Source organism: Panulirus ornatus, chromosome 42 (assembly GCF_036320965.1).
Source record: "Panulirus ornatus isolate Po-2019 chromosome 42, ASM3632096v1, whole genome shotgun sequence".
NCBI lineage: Eukaryota > Metazoa > Arthropoda > Malacostraca > Decapoda > Palinuridae > Panulirus > Panulirus ornatus.
The window spans coordinates 29708844-29717968 of record NC_092265.1 but is presented as its reverse complement, the minus strand read 5'-3'; the positions used below and the strand labels follow the sequence as shown (position 1 = coordinate 29717968).

Genomic DNA, 9125 nt, shown 5'->3' with positions numbered 1-9125 from the left:
AAAGGCTTTGATAATCTCGATCTAACAAATTACCTAAGGCTAGATCTTCTGATCTAAGTCGTATTAATGGATGCAGTCTAGTGGGAAAACATTCTACCTTCACTGAGGCCAAGTGTTATTTGCTCAACCTAATTGTTAACATACAGACTGATGATTCCCCTGCAACTTCCATGGTATACACACTGACCAACTTGGCAAGTGGTACACCGAGTACAGCGCCACACGTCCTGACTCCTTCCCAACCCACATGATGAAGGTCATGGACAACTTGTATGACCGCTACCTAACATTACCTGGACCCAAGATGACATTAAAAATTATTGATAAATTCTATCTTGCTTGAGAGAACAAAATCTTTAATACTAAAGAATGATGGAAAGAAACAGCAAGATAATATCTTGGGGGATAAAGTGTGTCGATCACCGCAGACAAAATTGAGGATACAACATAGAATAGAGAATTTGTCTCTGATGATGCTCTTGCCTCCTCTGACGTCCACATGTTATCCACATAAACACAGTACTTTACTACAGTACATACAGTAATATCAGTCGTAACAACACTATGTATGTAGTCGTGATTACCGTAACATGTGAGTGGCAAGATTGGATGACGTTACGTAACAATATCAGACTTCATCATTCTCAATAGTTTAGGTGGATCATGTAATATTTGGCGTTGCTTCATGTTTTATCAGATGATCAAATGATGGCTGGTCTAATGACCTTCACAAGTCAATGGTCATTAAATCCCACACAGCAACCAACCACTCAGGATGACCAGGAGGGAGCCACCTGGTGCAGACCAAGTGTACCAGCCTGGTGGAGAGGATCAACTGCTCCACCTCAGGATAAGAGCTGCTCAAGTTCTGTAGTGAGGGACACTCCAAGTGGCATGTGAAACTACCAGTCTTAGTTATAAACTACCGCCCGGCTGGCCGGTGGGTGGCTGTGGCCAACATGAACCCAGGGGCTACACACACCGCCCACTGACCTGACCACCGGCCGGTGGGTGGCTGTGGCCAACGTGAACCCAGGGGCTACACACACACACCACCCACTGACCTGACCACCGGCCGGTGGGTGTGGCCAACATGAACCCAGGGGCCACACACCGCCCACTGACCTGACCACCGGCCGGTGGGTGGCTGTGGCCAACGTGAACCCAGGGGCTACACACACACACACCACCCACTGACCTGACCACCGGCCGGTGGGTGGCTGTGGCCAACATGAACCCAGGGGCCACACATCGCCCACTGACCTGACCACCGGCCGGTGACTGTGGCCAACATGAACCAAGGGCCACACACCGCCCACTGACCTGACCACCGGCCGGTGGGTGGTTGTGGTCAACGTGAACCCAGGGGCTACACACACACACACACCACCCACTGACCTGACCACCGGCCGGTGGGTGGCTGTGGCCAACATGAACCCAGGGGCTACACACACACACACACACACACACACACACACACACACACACACACACCGCCCACCGACTTGACCACCGGCCGGTGGGTGGCTGTGGCCAACATGAACCCAGGGGCTACACACACACACACACACACACACACACACACACACACACACACCGCCCACTGACCTGACCACCACCACTGTGACCTGATCACGTGTGCCATATAGCTCATCCTTGGACAACATTAATCAAATACCTAGATAGAATTTTTATGTTACATAAAAGACATTTCTTGATAGGAAACATAAGAAATGATGACGAAAGATAAGGGACGCTATTAGAGGTAAACATTTTGTTGAAATATGAAATACACTTCCTCCAACTAGCTCCCTGTACTATATTTTCTTTTACATACCCAGAGGAAAATATATTCTGTGGTTAATCACAATAAATGTTTATGTTTAACAGGTTTTCTATTTCTGATAGTATTTCACTGATTCGGGTTTAAAGACCTTGGTTCGGAACAACCATTATAATGCAACACAATACATATTTATCATAAATAAATCATTTATCACAATAACCATTATGTTTGTACCAGATTCTTTACGTCCTCAATCACGTTTGTTAATAAATAAAGAATTTTTCCGCCACATTTCAATACATAACATATATCTACACGTGTGTAAATATATGTATATGTTTTTATAAATTTTTCTTTGGCTTTTATAATCAAGGTGTAAGATATCCTTCTGAAGAAAATACTAGATAATATTACAGGTTATGTGTGTGTGTGTGTGTGTGTGTGTGTGTGTGTGTGTGTGTGTGTGTGTGTGTGTGTGAGTGCACACAGGAGTGAAAACATATTTTACACTTACAAGGTTAAAAGACGGAAACACGAGTGTACAAATCCTTCCTCAAAAGACTCACGTGATAATGATTAAAGTAGTACACACACACACACACACACACACACACACACACACACACACACACACATACAGACCGGCGCCTTCAATTTTTGATGTAGACTGATTTCCTATCTTAGTTTCGTCTACGGAATTCTACATCTTCAGTTCAGCACACCATTGTGGTAATGAAGGGAAAGTCACCACATTTACAAGCCGAGTGGACGTAGCTTATCCCACCTCGTTAGAGAGAAAACTTACCTGTATTTGAATTAATGAACGGGAACAGAGAAGACAAAGTTTTATTACACATTTATCATACAACTATATAATTTATATTATATACATTACCACATTTCCTGCACTTTCCATCACAAATTTGCTGAGGTCATAACCTTGTACTTACCATTACCTTACAACCTTAAGGATGGTGGTCTACAACACCTCTAGATTGATGGAGAAAACGAAAAGTTTCGTTTTACTATTAAGACCACAGAAATGCGGTAATTCCACTTCACTACCACTAACTACTAGTTATTTGACTTGTTGATTTTCACGGCTAAGATTTTCATCCTCTGAGCGAAGCCATACAATAATCGTCCTTATCTACTCTGAGCATTGGATAGCCTCCTGATGATCAAGATTGCTGTTTTGGTTGTCCGTTTCCCTTGTTACTGCTGCGCCTCACTGCACACCTTACATGAGTGCCTTCCACAGTATTAGGGACAGCTGCTGGGCCTCACTGTAGCTACTTCTGGGACGGTTGCCAATCTTCCTCGTATTCCCTCATGACCACAGCGCCAAACCGACTCCCGCCATCAGGCCGAAACGCACAAACATTTCTGACAAAATTGAGACAACCGCTTTCGCGTCAGTTTTGACACCAAGTGAATTTATACGACAATTACGTTCAAGATGCTTGGTTTTTCGTTCATGGATTGAACAGAAGCAACCAACGATGGTTGCTACTGCCCAATCCATGAAGTCCCCCCCACCACGGAAAGGTAACCAAGCTTCGGGGGGGATGGGTGTTTACCCTGACGCCAACGGAGAAACTCAATATTAGTGCAGAGATCTTTTCCTCGGTAAAGAAAGTGTAGCCGGACTCCGCCCTCATGAGGTTACTGCACGACAGCAAAGATCACCCTTTGGTAGGCTGTGCTATAGGCAGCACAGCTCCGTCAAAGATCTCACTCCATAAGTGAACTTATATAGATTCCTTTTTTAACATTTTGTCTTGTCTATAAGGAACTCATCAGTTCTTCTCCAGTGAAAGCAAAAAATCATCGAGAAATTCATTTGTCTTCTCAATATCAGGATCTTGTGGCTCAGTGTGGGGGCCGGGGCTGGTGGGCTGTGTGTCTGGCTGTGTCTGGAGATCTGGGCTGGTGGTCTCTGTGACTGGTTGTGTCTGGGGACCGGGGCTGGTGGTCTCTGTGACTTGCTGAGTCTGGGAAGCGGGGCTGGTGGTCTCTGTGACTTGCTGTGTCTGGGAAGCGGGGCTGGTGGTCTCTGTGACTTGCTGTGTCTGGGAAGCGGGGCTGGTGGTTTCTGTGGCTGGCTGTGTCTGGAGATCAGGGGAAGTCTTGGGCATAAATTTCAATATACTGTGAGCGATATCGTCTCTCAACCGATTCCTCTCGATCTTCTCTTGCACGGCCTTCATGATACGTTTGGGCGGCTTTCTCCATTTTCTTTGCATTTCAGTTGGTGATCCTGCGCCATCGAGCCACATGATACCAGAATAGTATCGTTCCTGTTTCCCAACGGGTCCAATCTTGGTGTCACACATGATGCCGAGTGAACCCAAATGGCGGCCGATGTTTACGTTGGAAGCCACGGGTTCGTTATGTATCTTGCAGTAACTTTCATACCGTTGCTGCAGCTCTTTCCTGCTGATAAGGTACCGCTTCATAGTAATAGTCTTTCCCTTCATTTGAACGAAGGTATTCATGAAACTAACAAAGGAAGCCTTTCCTTTGTAATCCCGTTTGTAGTAACAGAAAGCCATTGAAGACGTGGACTGGGTCAGGCGAAGTTACACAGACTAACAAGATAGTCCTATAATCAATGATCCTGTATCAGCACTGAACTCGAAATACGTCAGAACGACAATTTCAACCCAGGGCTGGAGAGCCAATTGATGGTATTCTCACGTCTTGCTCAACCAAGTAACCTCGGTTAGACCTTGCTTATATTTAAATACAGTAAAGCTAATATAGTGAAGCTTGATGATGCTATTCATATGTAAGTTGCAATGTAGTCTGTATATATATATGTATATATACATATATATATATATATATATATATATATATATATATATATATATATATATATATATATATATATATATATATATATATATATATATATATATATATATATATATATATATATATATATATATATATATATATATATATATATATATATATATATATATATATATATATATATATATATTTTTTTTTTTTTTTTTTTTTCAATAATGGATGGAACTTAGCTCCTAAGGTAATTTTGTTGTTGGAGTGGGACCTCCAGCCATTCTGTCCACCTTTTCCCTTTCTAGACATGTGGTGGTGCATTGGGTAGTGTGGCAACCTTCGTCTTCATCTTTTTGGGTGCAGGCTTGCAAACCTCGTGGAGTAGTTGTGGGGTTTGCTTCTTTGCTGCACCCGACATAGCCATCTGGGCGTAGCTATCTACCCGGGCTGGTGGGTCAGCCAGCATAGCTACACGCTCACTCGGTACCTGGGCTGGTGGACGAGCAGCCTTCCTTTCTTCCATGGCTACAGTCTGCCTAACGACCTGGGGTTGTGGAGCAGCCATCCTTACTACCACCCAGGTTGGTTGGGCAGCCTTCTTTCGTTTCTTTGCTACACCCTTCTGGTTGGGCTGGTTGGGCAACCTTCTTTTTCCTCTTCTTCGATACAACCTGCCAACCGAATTCGTCTGCTGGTGGGTCCGTTTCTTTCATGGATACAACCTCTGTAGCCACTTGGGCTGGCCGGTCAACCTTCGGTTGTAGGTAAAAGTATATATATAGAATAATGTGGTTATCATCAGCAGCCAGAGGCCATTCCTCCCTCCTTGCCTGCAGAGTTCTTGATTTTCTGGAAAGTTCTACGAGATTCTGGTAAGATAAATACCATTGAGAGGACGTTGTTAGGGGACAGTCAGGTTCAGTTTAGAGTTGGTTGTGGGATGGTTCTTTTACTGTGTCGTATCAGCCAGATGGGTATTTCTTTTCACAGTTTTCGTTAAAGTTTGTTTTCTAGAGGCATAATCTAGAGCACTATTTTCCATATGTTTATCATTTTTCTTATTATAGTTTCATTATCATCATTAGTTTTGTTATTGTTGACTTTCAGATATTTGATGTTATGTTTGTGATTCCCGTGGAAGTGTCTGACATCTTGCTAGAAGACTTTCTGGTCACAATATTTCTGCACTGGGGAGTTGATCGTATTCTTTTATTGCAGGTTTTGTTATTATCTTGCTTTACATTAAGGTCTACTGGAGGTTTTCCCAATGCTGGTTGAACATATGTCCAGCAACAGGAGATGGCGTAAGATACAGTATTGATGAAACTTATCTATCTATATACCTATCTAAATATTGCTCTATCAATCTATCAATCTAACTATCTATCTATCTATATATCTATCTATCTTTATCTGAAAGTCAACAGTAATAAAATCATTGATATATGAAGTATAACAACGTCCTCTCAATGGCAATTATCTCACCAGAATCTTCTAGAACCTTCCAGAAAACTATGAACTCTGCAGGCAAGGAGGGAGGAATGGTCTCCGGCTATTGATAAAACCATATTATTCCATATATATGTTTATATATACATATTTATGTATATATATGAATGTATATATAACGTACAGAATAATGCAGCCATCATCAGTATCGAAGAAAACTGAAAAGATGAGGTCCCACCGAGATTCGAACTCGGATTGCTGGATCCAAAGTCCAGAGTGCTAACCCTTACACCATGGGACCTGATAAGAAAAGATGTGATTTCATCTAAATGTTTTACATATAATCAACCAGAGGCCATTCCTCCCTCCCTGCCTGCAGGGTTCAAGGTTTTCTAGAAGGTTCTCGAAGATTCTGGTAAGATCATTACCTTTGAGAGGTCGTCGTTAGGTGACAGTCAGGTTCACTCTATGGTTGGTGTTTGTAGTTGGTTGTCCGAGGATGTTGTTATACTTGATCAATTTTGTAATTGTTGACTTTCAGGTAGGAAGTACTCATTTACGATGCATCCTTGTACTCACAACAACCTTATGAGTCACTTCAAGATTTATCTTCACTACAACTTTATCTTCACTACACCATTAAGGCTGAAGTCAATGGTCACATTCACTACAATCTCAACACGACTGGTCTTATACCTAACCCATATTATCACTACATCCATGTACATGTATTTCTTGCAGAATAACGCAGATATCAATGATTTCTGTGAAAGTTGACATATACAGACTTACGTATCTATCGATCCATCTAATATCTGTTTTTTACCTATCTATCTATCGATCTATCTTTCTATCTATCTTCCTATATCACAAAGTCAACAACAATATCATTAATGATACGTATAACTACGTCCTCTCAATGGCAGTTCCTACCCAGAATCTTCGAGAACCTTCTAGAAAACCTTGAACCCTGCAGGCAGGGAGGGAGGAATGGCCTTTGGTTGATGATATGTAAAACATTTAGATGAAATCACATCTGTTCTTATCAGGTCCCATGGTGTAAGGGTTAGCACTCTCGACTCTAAATCCAGGAACCCGAGTTCCAATCTAGTTGGGACCTCACCTTTTCAGTTTTCTTAGAAACTGATGATGGAACTGAGCCATATAGTTGACCTTCGATGGACATATATTTCTTACGGCCCACCATTTTATTTAAGTATGAAGATCTCACGGCAGAGAGGAAACGTGTGATATTCAAAATCAAAAGCCGCAATTGCCCTCATGGTAATGGTCGACATGTTTGCAGACAGATGACACAGACATGTGAGAAGTTAGACAAATATGGACGTTCCTGGTTGCTGTATAGCCTAGGTTTATTATCACTTGTAATGAAGGAGAAATGTTGCTCATTATTCCACACCTTTTTATTTAGGCTAGGCTAGGCTAGGATGACTAGGGTCCATATCGTAACAGAGCTGTGAAATGCATCATATCGGATCTGTATTTGTGCAAAATGGCGCAAGTTTGTGGAAGTGATTTACGCAATGCCGGAGAGAATCCGCCTTCACCAGAAATAATGTCTCAGACCATACAATATCTGCTGTTGGACGAGCAGGGGACATTAGACCAATATATTCCTGTAGTTTAGTGCTCTTCCCAAACACGCAGCAAGACATTCGTAAAAGCGTTAAACTGAACTTTTCCATCGGTTTTCATATCTTTAATTACTTAAACCAGTTCCAACAGATGGAAAAAATCATTTGAAAAATCAGAAATAATTTGCCTATAAAAAGCATTTTGATCGATCGTACCAAATATTCAATTATTTCTGTACCCGACAAAATATTCAGTCACTCCTATATCCGACATTTTTCCTGCTGGCTGGTGCTGTTAAAGTCATATGGTAAATCACCGCAATTAGATTATAGATATATTCATCTATATGGAATGGCTCAGCGTGAAGAAACATATATATTTTTACTAAATCCTCCTCTTCACTAAACCCCCATCTCCACTACTTAGCTCTAACACAACATCTTGACTACACCATTGTATGACCACATTATCATATCATAGTGTTCTTATCTTCACCACAGCCTCGGCAAAATTGATGTTTTCTTTACACATCAGGGTAGATGGCCATCTTTATGATGACAGAGAACACACATAACATATTAAACCACTTATCTTTAGTCACTTAAATCTAATTTCTGCTGTTAAAAACGAATTATAATGACAATCCCTGTGTTCTGTGACGGGACATTGTACGGGTGAACGAACTGTTGTCAGGCACTATTAAACTATTAAACTATTGAGAAGTAAACTTAACTGTATTAAAGTATTGACTTCACTATATTAGACTTCTCTATATTAAGCTATGCTAGGATATGATCAGTTCCCAGGTTATATAAGGGCGGAAGCCGGGACCGAGAGCATCATTTGAGCTGTGACCTCTGTCGAGTGAACATCTCTGCTCCGCCTTGCAAGCTCCCTCAACCTTTCCTCGAACACTTCAATATAATAATGTTCACCAACGAGGTAGGACGACTCTCCTTTGTCCAGGAGATGGAATTTGAATATGTCCATGTATTTGACATGGGCTATGGCTGTGTGGACATGGAAGTGGAATACCCAGACGTGGAAGTGATGGATGGAGTGGAATTTGGCTATGTGGATATGGAGGTGGAATACCCAGACGTTGAAGAGATGGATGGAGTGGAATTGGTGGAATACCCGGACGTGGAAGTCATGGATGGAGTGGAATTTGGCTGTGTGGATATGGAGGTGGAATACCCAGAAGTGGAATTGGAGGAAATGGAATATGGGTGAAGCTGGTATGAACGCCATATGGATTTGGTGAAGGTTGACCTCGTAATGTGTTGACGTTAACTAGGTCAACCACTGTGACCATGTGGCGGGGAGGGCCACATCCACCAACCACGTAGCGAGCCCCACCACGGAGAAGTATCCTGGCTGCATCCACGTATTATCCTTTACTTTGTAATGGACTTCATTGGATGCACTTATGATGCTTTACTTTGTAATGGACTTCATTTATAAAGAAGTTATTTGGCGAACT

At 42.1% G+C, this 9125-nt stretch overlaps 1 non-coding gene across 1 annotated transcript; it reads right to left on the bottom strand.

Annotated features, from left to right (window-relative positions):
• Positions 1-6275: 6275 nt before the first annotated feature.
• Positions 6276-6347, bottom strand: TRNAQ-UUG (transfer RNA glutamine (anticodon UUG)). The gene has a single exon. It is a non-coding gene; the product is annotated as a tRNA-Gln (tRNA).
• Between the last annotated feature and the right edge of the window lie 2778 nt (positions 6348-9125).